Raw genomic sequence first — 20,391 nt, 5'->3', positions numbered from 1 at the left:
GAGGCATTCAGCAAGAGTGCAGAAGAGACTCAAGATGAAACAACCAAATTAATTTTAAACAGTGGTACGTAACCTCTCATGTTGAATCTACTTGATTACACAAGGTCTGAAATAGAAGAAATGGGACACTAGGTTTTTTGAAACATTCCTTTCAGATTAGACACCAAAAACCTCACACTGGTAGGCCTGAAATCAGCCTGTACCAGCTAGGATTACAGAAAATGTTTTAGCAAATAAGATCAGAGAACACATTAGTACATTCAATATATCATGGAAAAGTCAACATGGGTTTTCTGAAGGGAAGTAAATTATATCTCAAAAATCTTCTGGAGATGTTTAGAGGCGTCAGCAGGCCAGAAGATAGGGGAAATCTAGTTGATATTTTCTACATGGGTTTTCATAAAAGGGATTTCAACACAATCTCTTCTCAAATGACCTTGAACAGCTATGGCATAACAGGAAAGGACCTTGCACAAATAAAACAGGTTAAGAGAGATGGGGTTGTTCAGCCTGGAGAAGAGGAGGTTTCTGGGGGACCTTAGAGCCCCTTCCAGTGCCTAAAGGGGTTCCAAGAGAGCTGGAGAGGGACTTTGGATAAGGGCCTACAAGGACAGGACAAGGGGGAATGGCCTTAAGCTGAAGGAGAGTAGATTTAGCTTGGATATTAGGAAGAAATCCTTCCCTGTGAGGGTGGGGAGGCCCTGGCACAGGTTACCCAGAGAAGCTGTGACTGCCCCATCCCTGGAAGTGTCCAAGGCCAGGTTGGACGGGGCTTGGAGCAACCTGGGCTAGTGGAAGGTGTCCCTGCCCATGGCAGGGTTTGGAATGAGATGGTCTTTAAGGTCACTTCCAACCCAAACCAGTCTGTGATTCTGTGAGACAGGTGGGAATAAAGGATTGTTTCTCTCAGGGAGGGGCGATGCTGGGAACTCCTCAGTGCAGGGCAAACCAACCTGGTCCTGGGGCGAGGAATACTGCACACAGGGACCTGGAGAGTCATTTCTGCCAAGGACACACTGTCTGCCCGTGCCCAACTCCATTTTGGCTACCCCTTGGGGTATCAGTGGTGCAGAGCTCTGTGGTGCTCATGCAGTGATAACAAGTGACCCGCTGCCTGCTGCAAACCCCCAGTGTGTTTTCCTTTTGTCTAGTTGGGGAGGTGGTGGATTCAGCTTGGAGCCACAGCTCAGGAACTATTTTCTTGTACTACTATTAGGTGCAGTGCAGTGCAGTGCCACACCATAGAGAAACACAGCTCCATTTATCCCATCAGAGCCTGAAAACGTTAAGCTAATTTGAAGAGGGAACGTTTTTGTTCAGTGTGACAGGCCAAGTGGCAACAATACACATAGCATTTTGCCAGTAGCTTGGAAAACCAAACATTCTGAGAACAACCATTTGTGTCTTCAATCCAAGATAAAACATTGCTGTGAACACTCACAAGCTATCTCCTCCAGCATTGTTTGGGGCTAATCAGCACAGTTCCAGTTAAGGAGACATGGCCTTGCAAATTCATGTTTGGTTTGGGATTTGGTGCCTGTGGTAATCTGGCATATGTCACACTTTCTTCTCCAGCTCCATTTCTTAGCATTGTAATAGAAAGCAAATAATGATAATTCTGTTTCCCCATGTAAATTGTTTGTGCTGATTATAGGAATCACAAAACAAAATGAACGGCAAAACCATGCAAATCCCTACATTACAAACATACAAGCTGCATCACACCGTGGGTTTGACAGCCCTAGGCCCTTCTACAAATGTGTGAGAGCATGCTGCAAAGCTGCCTCGGGTTTGCTGATGTCCTGGTCCTGGCCAGGACAGGGTTAATTTTTAATCACCCTCTCTCTACACTTCTGTTATTAATATTGTTGCTGTTACTGCTTGTTTTCTTACCTCATTGCCATTCCCAGTAAACTGTTCTTATCTCAACCTGTGATCTTTACCTTTAGTGCCTCTTGATCCCACTGCAGGGATTCCCTCACCCCCATCCCCTGGAAGACCAACATTTCAAAGCAGAAAGCTGTTTGCATTCCCATAGGATTTGTAATAGAGCTCCTCTCCTCCCCTCCCCTCCCCTCCCCTTCCTTTCCCTTCCCTTTTTTTCTCAGGTTCCAACTGCTGTTGAGTTGGAGCCTGCACATCTTACCCGTGCATGGTGTGTTCCACTAAGATGGATTCTGAGCAAAGGCATGAAATGTACTCCTGAATGTACTTATTTTGTTTAAACTGAAAATAAATGCACGACTTCTATGTCCTGTTTTCTATCTTGAAAATAAAAAGTATCCAGGACAGACACAATGTACTCCCCAAAGTTCAAATTTATACCAGTCAGAACAAGCACAGCAGCCATCACCCTCAGAAAGGCTCGTTAAAGGAGTTACTTCCCCCCACAGGACTTGTCAATCTGATTTCACAGACAAGGAAAGTAATTATTAGAATATTTATGTTCATTTTATTTTCCCACCACAAACTAACCCCTGGAGTCACAGTCATTCAAAACATACTGTGTGATCTGGCAGCACTCCAACCCCCGCTGACTTCCCTCTGTAATTAGTACCTTTTACTTCATTGCATCCCCTCAGTCTTTGAACCTTGAGCCTCCCTGAAACCTCAGGTGCTCATTTTTAATGGGTACAGTGATGAAGAAAATTATATTCCTGACAGGAGTTATGAAGAAAGACATCAGCACCTTGTGAAAGTGCAAGCCCTACATTTGCTGGTGACTCGAGGAGGTCGAGTGGATCTACTTGTTCTGCTTATTGCTCTGTATAAAATACAGCAGAACTCTATGCAGCAGCTTTATGCAGGCAGTTTTCTGTAATAACCATTTATTAGAGCCTGCCATGTAACAGCATGCACAGAAGAACTATAGCCTAAACATTTGGCCTGAAGCGAAAACCTGATGTGTGCTGTTGTTAGAATTACCTGTACATTGCACTATTAACAAGGGCTGTTAAGTGAGATGCTCTTAAGTTCGCCTGATTCCAGCAAGAAATAACTTCCTCTAATAAAACAGACAAGAAGAACAGCAGTCTTTCTGAGCCAGGTCAGCCAGGTGTGCAGTTTACAGAAAAGATTTCACTCTGCGAGTGATATCACAGGTTACTTGAGTTTATTGAGAATTGCTGAGCTTTGTCTACAGCCCTCCAACAGCTCCACTCTCAAATAAATGCGGGGAGGCAGTGCCAGGAGATCTAACCTGTTTGTTAGGAGAAAACTCCAGTTATTCACATGTTAGCAGCACTACAAACCAATCCCAGCTACCCCAAAAATCATCTGGGAAAGTGCTAATACCAGAGCAATATGAAGAATGGATCTGCAAGTGACATTGCAGGCATGAATGGAATATTAGAGCTTAAAAAGGCAAAAAAGGTCTCTGTAAAAACTTGTCCATAGCTTCCAGGAGATTGCTCTTGAGTTCCAAGGAAAGCAGTGTCAGAAGACTCACCTTTATCCACTGTGTTCTTCCTGACTGCCAGACACCCACAGGATCTCAGATGCTTCCAACCTAAACACTGGAAGGACAGCAGCACATGAGAGAGAAAAAGAGGGAACAGAAACACATGAAGTAAGGAATATAAAAGTAAGGAACAAGTACAGAAAAAGTAAGCTAAGAAAATCAAATAATAAAATGAAAACTGAACTCATTTGCTGAATTTTTTTTCCCCACCAAGGCAGCCAGGCCACCCTGTTAAACCAGTTAGCCTGAAGGAATGACCAGTTCCTGCTGGGCATCTCTCAGGGCTCTAAAAGGGTTAAGAAATAAAGCTGCTCTTGCCATTCAGCTGAGTGGTGAGTATTTCCCAGAAATACCATGAGCTGGACACATTTCAGGCTAGCCAGTCAAAATGATAAACTTTCCATCTAAAAGCCATGTACAGCTGAAGTAGCACATCCATCTTTCCTTCATTCTGCAGACACATGATCGACAAAGCTGAAGTTTTATGTGCTGAGATCCTGCACTCAGCAAAGGTAATGGCACAATTCCCATCACAGCCACAGTTTCTTGTCATCAAGTACTTGTTACCTATAGACTGAGCCATTTCAGCCACGGAGGATGCAGAAACACTGCATAGGTTCAGACTTCTCTGCAAATTAATCATCTGGGTTCACAGAGGTGAACCACAAATCATGATTCTCCTCAATCAGGAATCTCACAAGCAAAAATTACAAATAATCAAGCTTGCCAGAATTCAGAAACCTGATCCCAAAATAAGCAGAAAATGAGAACTCACATCCAAAATACACTGTCTAAAATTGCTAATGCCAGGATCACAAAGCTTTGAGACTCCAAATCCCCCTTCCTTGTTTCTGCATCTGTTTACTCAGTTGTATTGTACCATGGGTTGTGCTCTGCTAAAAATTTCCCCCATGAGCACTGATCTGTGTAGGAGTTATGTCCCATCATAACACCATCAGCATGAGAACCACAATGGACTAGTACACAACCAACACAGCTGGAAGGAAAATTCTGTTCTAGCTGCTGGACATAGGAAAAATCCCCACGTACTCCTTAGCCAGCAGAATAGGTGGTCCTTAGTGCTCCCATGTGTGATCTCCTCAGGTGATGGCCCCACAGAAACTGGAAGGGAAAGAACTGCTGGCTGGCACAGTGCCTTCATCTTGGGCTGGGTTATGATCACAGGATGAGATCCCTATATCCTAAACCAGCTTATCTTTAAAAGAACTACATGAAAGGCAACAAACGTAATCTGAAAGAATTGTGAGAAGTATTTGACTCATTGCTGCCATTGAACTTGGAAAGTTAAAGTTGAAAACATAATTTCCTACAAATCCAAAATTAGTTGACCAGAATTCTAGACCCAATGGAGTTTAATGATGTCTCATTCTTTTAAATTAGCCTTCCAATTTGGGAAGAGAGAAGATGGTAATCTGCAGAGTAATGAAAGTAAAACATAACTTAAAGAAACACAAAGGGTACATATGATGAGACAAAAAATTCAGGGAAGGGAACATTTTGCCAAATGAGAAGGTCCACAGAGGATTTCCAGAGCCCCTCTCCTCCTTGTATTGAAAAAGTGATGGAAGAAACCATTATGCATTTGTCCCTGGGGCAAGTACTTCCTTTTCGTTGTCATTGCTTTATCTGAAAGACCTCCACCATCTGTAGGAAACTTTCAGAGAGAAAATTCACCCACGTACTTCCATGTGTATAGCCTGACCCACCGTGGTTTGTGCAGAGCCACCACAAAGCCCTTGGCTCCTCAACACTGGCAGGTCAGAGCTGGCCACACTGGGGAGCACAACACCCACACACAACTGAGAAAAACAGAGCCCTGACCAGTGCAAAGCAAGGTATACAAGGGACTGACAGTATTCTCAAGAAAACACCAGAATATATCAATTTTCTTATACTGCACATGTGCATTTATTACCCATTGCAGCCACTTGAGGATCTTAATGTCTGAGATGATTACACAAGCCATCAATCAGTGTAAATGAACTCTGGCAATATTGATGTTTCATTGGCAGGTGAAGCATCGAACCTCCAGGATGATAAGTGTTCACCACCACCTGCACTGAGCACGTGAGCACTGAGAGAGGAGGAGATTGACTTTGCAAGCATCTTGACAGAACCAGGCTGCCGCCAGCCTGTCTGTGTCCCTGACAATACTGCTGTCCCTAGGAGTTTTGGCAGTAGGTTTAACCTCTGTATTCAATATTTGGCATCAAATTTAGTGCAGCAAAATGTCCAAATTGCAAACCTTAGTGTTCTCCTTACAGACAGAAACAGAACTCGCCTCAGCCTGCTCTAGACATATTGCTTCCATAACAGCAAAATCAGAGTCTATCAGCAAAGTCTCTCTAGACAGGGAGGCTCAATCTATGACCCAAATCTGAGCAGGTATATTATTTTTGTCATTTCAGCTTTTTATCGGTCTCACTCCTACGCGCTTGAAATACTCAAATGATAAATGGACAAGTATTAATTTTCTCTGGAGACAGATCCACACACCTGGATACAAATGCATACTCACACAGCATCATCACAGACAAACAAACCTCACATCTGGATTAAGTGTGTAAGTGTGGTGGCAGTTTGTGCCTGGTGGGTTTTTAAACAGCACAAAAGCAAATTCCCTCTTACACTGCCACGAGTGTTCTGTACGATGCTGTTCTGTAGCTGTAAGAAACAACAAACTAAGAGACTATTTCATATTTTCTTTTAAAACCAAGTCAAACATAAAATGAGTATTTCTTCCAGAAGAGCTCTCTGAGTTTTAACTAATCCACTACAATAAAACAGAGGGTAAAGTTCTGTGGGAGCCTTTTGTATCTGGCAGAGTTTCTCCAGAGCCTGGGAGTGGCAGGAGAGCACATCTGGAAGATGCAAGAACAAAACAGGATATTTAGAATAAATGTTCTTGCTGACAGGAGGGATGAGCACTGCAGGCCCTCTGCACACACCAATGCAGCTCCACAGCACTTGCTTGCTGTATTTACTTGAAAAATTGAAAGAAATGGAATTTAAAGGAGATTCCATACACTAATGCTCTAGAGTGGTTTTGCAGAGAATTCGCTCAGGGCAATATCCCTGAGCCCTGTATTCCACACATATACAGGAAACATTCACTGCCATATCTAAGAATTTTCCAGCAGTATTTACGTACCATAACTGTAAGTTTTTCTGTGGACTATGGTCACCTCCAGCTCTCATGGTCACAGACTCTCCTCTAGATATGATATTTTAGAATCAAACTTTCATCATGGTAATATGAATGAAGCACATAACACAGCGTGCTGGAGAAGAGATGTGAGCTCTGGCTACACACAGGACCTTCTGCTTCTCATTCCTCATTTAAATCAACAGGAAGGGAAACTTATTTTCTAGCAGGTTTGTTCTTGTAAGATGACTCTTGCAAGTCTGTTCCCCTGAGTTTGTGGGAAAGAGACTCTCACCCGTGGAGATGATAGACAATAAAAGATTAAATCCCAAATGATAGCTGCTTTCTGTATGTCACACTGCCTGGTGCTGGCAGTGTGGGTCTCCAGGGATAAGCTAATCCTCCTCACAAAACAGTTGGAAGGTCAGGACTAGGTCTTCTGTCCAAACTGCTGCAGGCAAACTTTGCCAGCTTCTTCACTCCCATTGAGAGCTTCACATAAATTCTACTGAGGTGACTCACTGGACTGACCCTGCTCCTCCCACAGTGTGTTACCTTGATTCTGAATTTTATATACAGGTTTTAAATGTTTTATATATAGTTCTTTATATATATATCTATCTTTATATGTATATATATCTTTATATATAGTTCAAGACAACTTTGCTTGAACAGTGGGTACTGGCATTTCCATCCTGCCATTTCAGTCATCCATTAGTAAAATGAAGACAAGGTTCTGATCTGTGACCCTCAGACAATCTCCCATACAAGATTTTTAAAACAACGTGGCCTAAGATGTTGTCTTATTTTGGCAGACATGTAATAGCACCATCAAAACCATCCTGTCCCTAACAGTTCAAGCCCTGGGAGGTCCAGCAATAGGCAGCACTTGTTACTCTGCTGTCCTTTCTGGTCTAACTCTGACCCCAGTCCTAGAGAAACCTGAGTGATGCTGAACAGAGCCAAGCTTAAACAGAAACTATTGCAGATTCATCAACTCTTTGAACTTGCAAGGAGCCTTGAGAGATTTCCAAACTCCTGCTTTCAGATCAGACCTGATTTCAGACCTCAATGCAGTACCCAGACAGGAGCTGAAGACCTCCAAGTCCAGTGATGTCTTTGGTGTGCTGTGGGCTTCTGTTCTTCTGATTAATTATCCTCTAAATGAAAAACATTTTTCTTTATTTCTGGTTCTTTGCCTCAGTTTATATGCACTATCTGTTATTCTTCTGCTGTGCATCTCAGTAAAGAGCCTGACTCTCCTTCACTTGTGCCAGAAGCTGGATATCAAGTCCCCTCTAAGCAAGTCCAGTTCACTTGGCTGCTTCTTCTAGTTTTCTCCCCATCTCATTCATCCTTCAATGGCCTTGCTCCAGTTCATCAGCATCTCCCTTGTACAACAGTCATCCAAAGCTGGGTGAAGTGCTACAGAAAACTAAAACTGCAAGAACATACAGAAGCCAGGAAAAATGGAACCAATCCAAACCTTAAATATCATGTACTACAGCTACTGAACTCAAGTATCATTTAACCAATATATCCCACAGCCAGAGCGCTCACAACTGGTGCAAATGGTCCTGCTCTTTCCTGGTGTTACACAGCCATGCATCTCACCTCTGCCTGAAAATGCAGCCCCGTTCATTCTGCTAATGAGTCTGCTATGGAGGTGCTTCTGTGCTCCAGCAGATCCCTGAGAAAACCACAGAAGAAATTACTGATGAAGAAGCAGGCATCTGACTGCCTCCCAAAGACAGTGGCATCACAAGTGCTGAGATGCACTCAGCTACTTCCAGCTACAGGGGATGAAGACACCAATGACAAAACTTCATCCTAAATGTGTTAGGAGGTTATTAGTTACTTAAGATTCATCTCTATTCCCCCACTACCAGGGGCAGTTATCTAGAAACTAATCCATTGTTCCAGGTCAGGAATCTCAGTTGGTACTAGATTAAGTTGCAGGTGGAGAGAAGTAGTTAATGAGAGCATTTTTCTTGTATCTTACAAAAATCACTATCTTTCCTCAAAACAGGACATGTCATCACTCCAGCAACTGATAGACCTGAATTACAGTGGATCCAATTATTTAAATTTCATGTCACTTTTCTTCAGGAGCTCTGCAGAGTCCACTGGCAGATACAGGCTTGCTTTATGCCCAGCAAAGTACTGGTTGTTCTTGAATACTGGGTCACCTTATGAATAGCAATCATAGTCTGTGGTTTATAATCTGAACATTTTAGCAGTGATAATTTTAGATATTAGCAACTTTGTCAGAAAGAAACGAAGTAGCTGAGAAAGCCTCGGTCTCCCCAGTCCCATCAGCTCAAGTGGAGAACTGCTTGCTGGCAGGGGTTTGATCTGGTCCCAGTTTAGCAAGCATCACGTTTTAGAGTAGTAATCATTCACCTCTTGCTTGCTGTGAAGTGGGAAGTGAAGTTAGCATCATTCTCTTAACAATATGGAAGATTAAGGAGTCCTTTTCCAAATCACTGCGATAAAACACGATTGGCAGGCAGGGTGAGGATGAGAATTACAAAAAATACGTGGCACAAGAAGCAGGCTGAAGGAGCAAATTGCAGTGTTGAAGCAAGGCATGGGACTTGGCCTTGTGTTTGCTTTGGGGGAACTGTAGGAACCGTCTCCTGAGGCAGTGGGGAGCAGCTGGGTGACAGGTAAGCTCTGCAGAAACCAAACCTGAGCTACAGCTGCTCTGCCCAGAGGGGCTGGGGAGGGGGAGTGCAACTTCACCCCCTTTTCACACACCAAACAGCTCCTTCTCAGTGCTGTAGTTAAACAGCACTGAGATCATCTTAAACAGCACTGTCATCATCTCCTCTATCCACCCACTCTGTTCTCCTTAGGGAGGGCTCTGGCTTTCCTGCATCCCCCATGCAGACCTGGAACTCAGGGGACCTTCCCCAGGGCCTCACACTGGGGACATTCAGGTGGCAGGTTCCCCCCTGGGTACCCCCCCATGGCAGACAGGCTTCCAAGTCCTTGTGACGGAGGCTGGAAACTGGGCACCATCCCTGGCTTCCAGATGGCAATAACAGGAATTACAAAGTTCACTTTTCCATTAATAGATTGAACATCAGAGAAGTGCTCGGGTGAGGTTTATCTTATCTGCTCCAACAGAGCACATAACAGAGCGTGTGATGCTCTCAGACAGGGGTGCAGCCTGAGCCAAACACGAGTGACAAGGCAAAAGCAGAGCAAAGAGGTCGTTCAGCCTGCACTGCACCTCAACTGGGGTTTCATTTGGGTGGGAGGTTCTTTTAAAAATGAAAAAAAAAAAAATTTTCTTAAAAAAAAGTAGACTTTTTTCTTAAAAAAGGATAGTTTTTTCCTTAAAAAAAAAAAAAGCCAGTGTTTATATAATATAGTGTGTATGAATGTGCTCTTGTGATTTACGTTTTTACTTGCCTCAAACCCCAGGTTTTTACCTGGTGTAGCAGAAGCCCCCTCTGCCTCAGGCAGAAGTCCCTCTAACCCAAAGCAGCGAGTTACCCTCAGAGCCACAGAAAGCAGGATCACTTGGCAGAGCACCAGTCAAAGAGCTACAGATGCTCCAACTACTCCCAGGAGTCCAGTCCTTAAATCAGTCACAGAATCACTGAGGTTGGAAAAGACCTCTAAGATCACCAAGTCCAACCATCAACCCAGCACCACCATGGTCACCACTAAACCATGCCCTCCAGTGTCACATCCACCTGCTTTTAGAACACTTCCAGGGACGGTGATTCCACCACTGCCCTGGGCAGCCTGTTGTGGGCAACTCTCTCAGGGAAGGAATTCTCCCTGATATCCAATCTAAACCTCCCCTGGCACAGCTTGAGGCTGTTCCCTCTCATCCTGTCCCTTGTTCCCTGGGAGCAGAGCCCGACCACCCCCAGCTCCCCCCTCCTGTCAGGGAGTTGTGCAGAGTGAGAAGGTCCCCCCTGAGCCTCCTTTTTTTTCAGGTTGAGCCCCCCCAGCTCCCTCAGCTGCTCCTCATCAGACCCTTCCCCAGCTCCATTCCCTTCTCTGGACACACTCCAGCTCCTCAAGGTCTTTCTTGTCATGGAGGGTCCCAAAACTGACCCCAGCATTCGAGGTGTGACCCCACCAGTGCCCAGCACAGGGGACAGTCCCTGCCCTGGTCCTGCTGCCACAGCAGTGCTGGTACAAACACCATGACAATATCAGGGAAATGGCAGAGACAAAGACTATTGTGACACCATTTGTCCCCATTTGGCTTCTCATTTGCTATCTTGTCTGTGTAGAACACAAACCCTCCCAGGCACAGGCACCTCGTTCCCACACAGTGTGTAACACAGTGGGACCCTCACTCACGCCTAGGGATGTTTCCCTGTTATATTTGCATTATACAACACACCCCCTTGGGACCCGGGAACTAATAAAAGAGCAAAACCACCTCGTGATGCATTTTTAACCCATTTTGCATTTTACAAATCCCCCGCCTCCTTGGGGTTGGAGGACATCAGGGAGTTCAGATAAGAAAGGGAACCTTTCAGGTTGCCTTCTCTCCCAACAGACAATTACAATTTAACTTCCTTTTTTTTTCTGGATGGCTTCTTCTGCTGGGCATGGTGGTGATTTATATCAGGCATTAGAGCACCCTGCTCAGGAACTTGATAATCTTTCAAAAGCACCTCAGTTCATCAGCTCTGTCTGGTGGTCTGTGCGTTTGTCAATGTATTTACATTTATTTATGTATCCATATGTCTATCTATATACATAATATACACACGCTGTATACATATTGTATATATTCTATATAATATGCATGCACAAACACACAGGGCACCAGACACATAGTATATATATATATAATATAATATATATATTTATATATATTATATATATTTATATATATTATATATATTTATACATGCATTTTTTTCCCACTAATACAATACTTTCGGTGCACAATGAAATAATCATTTCAGTTAATGTGGGCAAATGAGTGGGCAGTGGACAACATCAATAAAATGTATTAAATATTTCACTAAGGCAGAGATCTTTCAGGACAGTGTTTGAGATGTATCCAGTGGCTTCCACAGAAGCACTCGAGGGTTGTTATGAGGTCTAAATATTTGCTGCAGGATGCAGTTCTAGGGTTCACATTTGAATGTCAGAAAGATTTATTGATTATAGATTTATATTTTTTCCCTTTTTTTTCAAAGTTTTTAGTTTCAAGTTTTTTGGGCTGTTGTTGTCAGTCAGTGTCTCATTCCTGTAACAGTCTGACCCTGAAGCACTCATAGCACAGATGAAATGATGGGGACGACAGCTCTGAATACGAGGACAGACAGGTTTGGTTTTTTATCATTCCAAAGCCTTCCTTCTCTAGTCGAGGGCAAGAATTTTGGCTTAGCTCTACAAAGCCATTTGGATGCCTTATTCCTATTTAAGTATCTACCATTTATCACACAGGAGCTACATATGTAAATACCTTCACAAATCCGAGATAGCTTTGCACCCCTCCATCTGTGAAACAAGGGAATCATACTTCTGGTTAATTTTTTATGAGCTTGATTTTCCTGGAAGAGTAATCCTGTAGAGTTAATGCAGTGCTTTGCTAGTTAAACAGAAACAAAGGCAAAAGCAAAAGTTTATCCAAACACCATTCTCCTGGTCAGCTTCCTCCACCCCCTCCAGGTTTAGCATCACTTGGCCCCAATGTATCCCAGCCACCCCATAAACAGCATATTTTATGGAGGAATCTACTTGGAGTGTGCCACAGGGACACTTGGGAAACGAAGATGGTCCTTTCATTAAAGGAATGAAGTCAGCATTCAGGAGTTACAGCACGCTGAATTCCCATGTGACCCCTCTCTCAGGGTAAGCTGTACTCCTGAATCCCAATCCTACTTTCAGGAGGATTAACATGGATTAAAAACTGGCAGACTGACAGCGCTCAAAGGCAGCTCAACTTGGGATTCATTAGTGGCACTGTAACTATTCCCAGTGCATCCCCTGCAACTGGGGGCTCACCAGTGGCACATCATTGCTCCCAGTGCATCCCTGCTGGAGTGGGCTCAGAACCATTTAATATTTTTACTGATGACAAAATACAAAATCATCATGGTTAGAGTTTTCTAATGGCATAAAGGGTAGCTGGTGCTCAAGACGAGAGGCAGAACACTGGTTTGGGAAGGACTCGGGGAAGTGCGGCAGAATCACCAGAGAAAAATAAAATGTCATAGATTTGCTGGAGGGGAGAGTGAGGGGGTTACCTCGTGGATGGTTATAAATAACAAAGGACAGGGACAAAACATTATCTGGCTCTTTGCTCTGATGAGCTACATCAGAGCTGGCCCAGCAGAGCCCACGCAAAGGGGTGAGACAAAACCTGCACCCATGTGGGGACCACCAGTGAGGATCAGCCAATTCTGGCTGTCAATCTGCAGCCCCATGAGGAGGAGGGAATGCTTTCCTAAAGGAAATTAGCTAAGGGAAGTCTAGCCTTGTCCGTGCCTGCATAAGCAGTGGTGATAATACTTCCTTCCACCTTACAAACCTGCCAGACCACAATTCCATGTTTCCCTGGTTAAACCACTCCATACCAATGACATTGCAATGATAGTGTTGGTGCTGAAGAGCTGGAGCTTGACAGTTTTAAATCGTACACAAAGGGTCACCCAGGTGTTACAGTTTTACTGCTAAAATAAGAATCATCTCTTGCTCTGGATTTTATTGGGAATATTGCCCCTGCCCTGCCCTAACTGGGATATCCACAGTTGCCTGCTGCTGTGGTCCTGCAGCTCCGTGACACAGATCACCTGCACCTTGCTGAACCTCATTATTTGTTGTTTACTTTCCCAGATTCCAATTTCTCTGGATTTGAGTACCAGTTTATAAAGCATTAATGTCTGTTTTCACACATGTTTGCTACAAAAAGTGAAAATAATTTTTTGTGTTGCCTTGAGTAAGGTGAGGATGTTCTCCATAACTGCAGTTCTTCACAGTCACATAGGCATATTTTAAAACAGAGCTTAATTTCTAAAGCAAATGCACAAAACCTCAAGTCACCTCAGTCTCCCACAAAAATTCAGGTGCAGAGAGCTTTTATAATGGTAATATATAGGAAAGCTGTCACCTTGTCATCTCAAGAGCCATGGTCCATCACTTTATAATCCACTCTGACATGGGCTGACAGGAAATGTCATTTCTTTACTGTTATTTGTATATTTTTAGAACAGATTGTCTCTCTGGTCTCTTGGACCAATATACTTAAAATTTTGATCCAGAGTGAGTTTCCACAAATAATAAATGGGCAGATTGTCTGGAAAAAGCTTCAGAGCATCTCAGTTCGGAAGAGCCCCCCAAGCCATAGCATTTCCCACCTGAGCCACTGCTCTGGCTCTCACGGGCAAAGACTGCTGTCCCTGACACATGCTGTTATTAGATTCTGGTTTTATCTACCTAAAATTGTCCAACTGTAATGTCTGGCTGAAGCTTCTCCTCCAGATGAAAATTTGTCGTAATTTTCTTAGAAATTCTTAACCAAATTTTAGTTCCAATGTTAGGATACAGAGAGCAGATTTATTTTTTTATTTTCATCCTATTTTTTTACAGATTTTATTCTGTTTTGGGGAGCCAAAGGTGGCACATGAGCAGCTTCATAAAATCACAGACCGGTTTGTGTTGGAAGGAATCTCAGAGACCATCTCATTCCACCCCCTGCCATGGGCAGGGACACTTTCCACTAGCCCAGGGTGCTCCAAGTCCCATCCAGCCTGGCCTTGGACACTTCCAGGGATGGGGCAGCCACAGCTTCTCTGGGCAACCTGTGCCAGGGCCTCCCCACCCTCACAGGGAAGTATTTCTTCCTAATACCCAGTGTGACACTGCCCACTCCCAGCCTACGGCCATTCCCACTTGTCCTGTCACTCCACGAACACCAAGTAAGTCACCCTGATTCCAGAGAAACACCCCTTGGTGGAACCTGACCCATCTCTGGCCAGGCCTGTCCAAACCCACAGTGCTAGGGCAAGGTCTGTGTGGTGAAGTTGGCACACATGCCAAGCCCACGGGGTCAAACAAGTCCCAGGGATTTCGATCTGCGTAACTCAGAAGAGGATTGAGCCCATGTGATACCAACGACTGCTTTAGACACTTCTTGCATGAGATGCATATTGGATTTGCTTTTATCCCTTCAAAACAGCAACAGGGAGCAATCTCTAAGGAATACAGCAAAGCATTAGTGTGCTGTGCCTGAGTGATGGCTCCATTACAGACTTACAGGAATTCATTATTATCCTAAGCCTGGTGCTTACTTCAGAAATCAGGGAAGAAGTGCTAGCATGCCACAAATTTGACACAAAATTGATCTCTCAGGCAAAAAAAAAAAAAAAAAAAAAGAGTGGCTACTACAATAGAACTGTAGTGTCAGGCTGTCCCTGGGCTAATAGAAATGGGGGGAAAATCACTGAAAATGGAGAAAATTAACTACAGAGCTATTTGCAAGCCAAGAGCAATGGAAACCTGCTGAGCCTTGGTCTCCAAACGACTCTGGGGGAGTGGGCATCCCCAGGGGCAGCTGCAGCTGCTGGAAGTCACTCCCTGCTCCTGCCTGGCAGGGCACCCCCAAATCCAGCTCCTGTGCCCTGCTCCCTGCTTGGAGACTAAGACACAACTTCAGTGACCCCTCCATCTCCTCCTGATGGAAAACCCGTGGGACACAAACACATTTTCACTACAATTGCTATTCCCAGTTTAAAACCACGTCTCTCTCTGAGAAGATGAAGAGCAGTTTGATACCAAGGCTGGGTTTTTTAATTGATGCAACAACGAAATTCTCTCAGCCCTACAAGTACATTGTGGCTGTCTTTAAGCTCAGCTTGACTTCAGCTCAGTTTGGTCCCCAAAGCTCACTTCCAAGGCCTCTGACAGCCACTGAATTTCATCCTCCTGTGGGCAACCATATACCCATCACACTTTTATTTGAAATTGGTGACAGACCCTGAAGCTACCTCAGTTTCTCATTCTGGGAGTTCTCAAACTTAACTGAAGGGAAGTAATGACTTTGCCTGGCTCAGGTGCCAACTTGAACTAAAAGACTTCTCTTCTTGCCAACATCTTGTGCCACCTTCCTGTCCTGCACATGCTGTGAGCAGTTTCCCACTCACACCTGGACACAGCAAGGCAGCTCTCTCCAGCCTTTCCTAGTACCCAATGCCCTGGCAAACAAAGCATCATTTGTTTTTTAACTACATCTTTCCTCAAAGTCTTCAGTAGCTTCAGTCTTGGTATCTGCATAGAAGCAGAGTATGATCTCATGCTTAAAGATCAACCAAAGCTATATGGTCAGATCCCCAGCTAATTTAACAGAGCTGTAACTAAATCCATCTGTTTGTACCAGCCAAGGAGCTGCCCACTGTCCATTCTAACAAATACAGATTTTTTTTTTCATGGTGGATGCTCAGTGCTTTTCATAGTCCTGCATTTCCCTGTGCAGTTTTAAATGGATTGTCACAATGAATCATTTTATTAAGCCATTTTTATTTTAACCTTTTGCCCTTTTCATGTCACGTAATGGATTTGTCACAGTCTCTAAGTGGTGCATTCAAATATAATTGCACAGATGCTCTGCAACATTGTCAATATGCTCACTTAGCAAAGGGCAGTGCCTGAAGGATATGCAAGTACATGTCTAGCATTGACTTCAAAACAGCCTGAACCCATATTGGTTAATATTTCTTCTTCAGTTGCTTTAAGGGACTGAAAAAGGGAAATATTGCCCACAAGCAAAGTGCTGACACATCACTGTTGTTCAAGACAGTCAAAATGGCACAAGATGATGAAGAGGGGAAATACTCAAATACTCTTTGCCCCAGACACGAGCTGTCTGGGACAGAAACACAAAAATAGAAATTCCCTGCCCCAGCCCCTGCCCTTGACCCACCTCACGCCCTGTGTGGTCAAAGAAAGGAGCTTCAAGGAGGGGAAGCAAATGTGATCAGAGTTACCCAGCAAGGGACAAGGAAGCAGTCTGGACTCCTTAACCACAGAGAGACACCTCTAGGAGAGTTCTGTACAGCCTCAAGGTCCCAAGGAAGGTTATGGGAGTGCTGCTCACTGCTGGACATAGAAGGTTCCAGCACAACAGCCTGAAAATAAAAAGAAATTTTCTAGCCAAGGTGGAGTTCAGCTACAGAATTCTTTGACACAGGACACTCTGGATAATAAAAAAAGATAAAATTATGCAGTGAAAAAACCCATCAGCTAAGTTCTAGGACAAAAGTCCTCTAGGTTTATTAAAGGCAGGGTGCCACTTCCAGGCTGGGATATCTGTGAGCATCAGGCAGTCACACTAATGTAGTGCACATCCATAGATCCTTCTCACCTGCTCTTGGCCATGCCTGGAAGCAGGTTCCTCACCTGGCTCTGCTGTGTGCTCTGGGCAGGTACAGGAGCTCACCTCCAAGATCTGCCTCCCTCAGCTCCACATCACTGTTGGAGAAGGGAGACTGGCACAAACACAGCCCCAGTGTGCTCCAGCACAGGGATTACTTTGTTCCATCTTTAAAGATGTTTATAATGGACATAAAGATGTGTTCCTCATTTTCACTGCCCTGCCTTATTTCATCTCGCTAAGCAGCTCCAGCATCAAACAAAAAACTCACAGCTTTGCCATCTTCTTCTCTGAAGCAGCCATGACTGTCAGTGACCAGGCATTCCATGAGCACAGGAAAAAAAGATCTGGGATTAACATTCCCTCTGCTTCACATCACCTTTAGAAGCAGTTTTACACACAGGTATGTGATTGTGCTCACCTCGTGGGGCTCAGATTTAAGAAAAAATCCTTCCCTGTGAGGGTGGGGAGGCCCTGGCACAGATTGCCCAGAGAAGCTGTGGCTGCCCCAGCCCTGGAAGTGTCCAAGGCCAGGAGCAATCTGGGCTAGTGGAAGGTGTCCCTGCCCATGGCAGGGGATTGCAATGAGATGATCATAAAGTTTCTTCCAACCCAAAAAATTCTGTGATTCAATGATTTAGCAAAAGCCCTCACTTGCTCACAACAAAGCATTGAAATGGTGGCACTAATTCTCCTAAAACCTCATTCTCTTTTTGAAAAACAGTCAAATGAACCCTGTGCACCCCCTCATAGCCAACACAGAGGCTGGAGAAGGAATAAACCAATCAAGTCCACTGAAATCTAGACATTTTATAAAAGATTAAGGTGAAATCAGTCCCATTTGCCTTTATCAAAACCTGGCCCAGATTCCCTGGTGCTGATGGTTCCCAGCAGGCACAGCAGGTAAGGACCATCCATCTCACTGTTTTCCTGTTTCTCAGCAGATTTGTCCCTGCCCAAGCCCTGATGGACCCTGTGCACAACATACCTGATCCTTTAGATACCCGTGAGCAATCTGGGGCCACAGGTACTAAAAGGTCACACATCATTTAGCAAAAACACAACTTCTGCACTGACAGTGATTGGTTTCATTTCCTGCAGTCTCAGTGCAGGAAATTGTCCAATCTGGGTCTTGTCCAAGCTCCAAAGATCACAGTGGGCTATGGAGAGCTCAGATATCGCTTGCACAGTACCAAAGGCTTCTTCAGTACCAAAGGCTCAAATGTAGGTGGAGAAGAGAGATTCCAACTGGATCCAGCTCATTTCTGGAATGCTATGACTCTCTTGAGCTGTAATTGTGTTACTCCTCACCCTGATCACTGCTCATCATGTGCAGAATTAGCCACCTGCATCCCACGTCTAGGGAAGGGAAAAAATAACTGGAGCTTGGCCCCATCTGCCTGCCCTGGCACTGCCTTTTACCCTTGCTCCTTGTTTGTGTTTTTGCCTTTGCCAGGTCGTCTTTCTACCGGTGTAATCAGCACATTTTAGCAGAACAGGAAAATTAATAGAAAAGCACCGAGACAGAATTGTGTGGGAATGGGAATAAGTACAGCTAATTGATTTGTTAATGAAAGCGTCCTGAAAGAAAGCCGGGGTTGTTTGAACCCTTAATCTGTGATTCTCAATTTAAAAAAAAAAAAAAGAAGAAAAAGATAAAAAATGGCAGACATCACTTTAACTAATTGCAGAAAAGGGATGATAGGCATGTTGGAGATAGACAGCAGCTCCTGGATAAGCAGCTGGCCAAAGGAAAGCCTCACCCAACGGCTGAGTGGAAGGACCGAGCAAGCTCTCCCAGACTCCGGAGGTTTAGCTCCCAGGCACAGCAGTATTTTGGGATCCTGCAGTGCCTGAGAGCTCAGAGCACCACAGCTTGGTTGAATTCTGCACCAGCCACGCTGAGAGCAGGTATGATTTGGCTGTGAGGCAGGCAGGGTCTGGTGCCTTGGTGTGTTTTACTTCACAATTGCAACCAGCAAAGTGGAGATGGTTTGTTGGTGCAGCTCCACAGGCCACATCCCTCATGCACAAAGAAGGTTCTTGGTTTATTGCATGGGTTTGGCACCACTTCTGAAACATGCTGATGTCAGGACATCCCACCTATAGCTACTGCACTTTTAATCCCCACTTCATTACAATTCAGTCCCCTGATTAAAATTCACCGCTGCTGCCACAACTGTATTTTTTTTATCTGGTCTTATAATGGCCAGCATATAAAATTCAGCTCTATGCAGAGCTAGAAAGGAGCTATTAGTGGCTTAAATCTTATTTATGCACTAATACGAAGGCATAAGTAGGACTAATGGGATGCTTAATCCCTGTGCTAGCCCTCTGCACAGAAGTAAGCTGAGCTCAGAAGAACAGATTTCAGGACAAAGCTTATAACTTTTATGACAAATACTGTCAGTGACTCCTATTTCTTCAGCTTTGGGAGTTCCAACTTCCTTCCAAATGAGAGAAGATGAGGAAAGACAATGAAACAAAGGTCCTGACCCTCCAGCCTGTCTATGTAGGGGAGGTTCTCCAGTCCTCTTATCGACTTTGTGGCCTCCTCTGGACTTGCTCCAACAGTTCCATGTCTTCTTTATGCTGGGGGCATCAGAAATGTATGCAGGACTCCAGGTGGGGTCTCACAAGAGCAGAGTAGAGGGGGAGAATCCCTCCCTCAACCTGCTGCCCCAGCTCCTTTGGATGCAGCACAGGATTCTGTTGGTTTCTGGGCTGTGAGTGCTCACTGCTGGCTTGTGGTGAGTTTACCATCACCCATCACCCCCAAGTCCTTCTCCACAGGGCTGTTCTCAGCCACTTCTCCACCCAGTTCCCTGTCCACTGAGTGTTCCATCCATCCAACCCATGTCCCTCCACTTTAGAGACAAGAAAGTCATGCAGGACGGGCACCTCCCCCAAGGATTTGTATTAATGAAGTCACAGCAAATGAGATACAGGTCTCCTCCTGCATTTCTTGGTGCATTTGGTTGCTAGAACAGCAATGCAAAGCAAGGAAGCCTCATAAGAAATAGGGTTTGCCTGCTAGCAGGTGACTGGAGTGGTTCATTATCCCTGGAAGTGTTCAAGGCTGGGCTGGATGGGGCTCTGAGCAACCTGGTCTAGTGGAAGGTGCCCCTGCCTATGGTAGTGGGTTGGAACGAGATGCATTTTAAGTCCCTTTCAATCCAAGCCATTCCATGATTCTATGATTCCTAAGATTAAAAGAAAAAAAAAACAACAAAGGAAGACATAAAAGGTTTCTGGAAAGTACGGTTTGTCAATTGGATATTTTCAGAGGGAAGTGATGTGGTTTCCACAGTTCCTCAATGAGATAAGCAGGCAGTTCTCAGTCATCTTTCTGCAAACATAAAACAAAGCTCGTATCCCACCTTCAAATGGACATCAGCACTCTGAACA

General features: G+C 44.5%; 1 long non-coding RNA gene across 1 annotated transcript; it reads right to left on the bottom strand.

The window, feature by feature from the left end:
* Positions 1 to 3,110: 3,110 nt before the first annotated feature.
* Positions 3,111 to 18,824, bottom strand: LOC120324144. Its single transcript, XR_005565183.1, has 5 exons — positions 18,747 to 18,824; positions 12,079 to 12,113; positions 8,241 to 8,316; positions 3,449 to 3,515; positions 3,111 to 3,199 (listed from the first exon to the last, which is right to left on the bottom strand). It is a non-coding gene; the product is annotated as an uncharacterized LOC120324144 (long non-coding RNA).
* Positions 18,825 to 20,391: the final 1,567 nt, after the last annotated feature.

Source organism: Pipra filicauda, unplaced genomic scaffold, assembly GCF_003945595.2.
Source record: "Pipra filicauda isolate LSUMZ 115617 unplaced genomic scaffold, ASM394559v2 scaffold433_size896684_pilon, whole genome shotgun sequence".
Lineage (NCBI taxonomy): Eukaryota > Metazoa > Chordata > Aves > Passeriformes > Pipridae > Pipra > Pipra filicauda.
The sequence above is the reverse complement of the archived record's forward strand: the minus strand, read 5'-3'. Positions and strand labels throughout refer to the sequence as shown.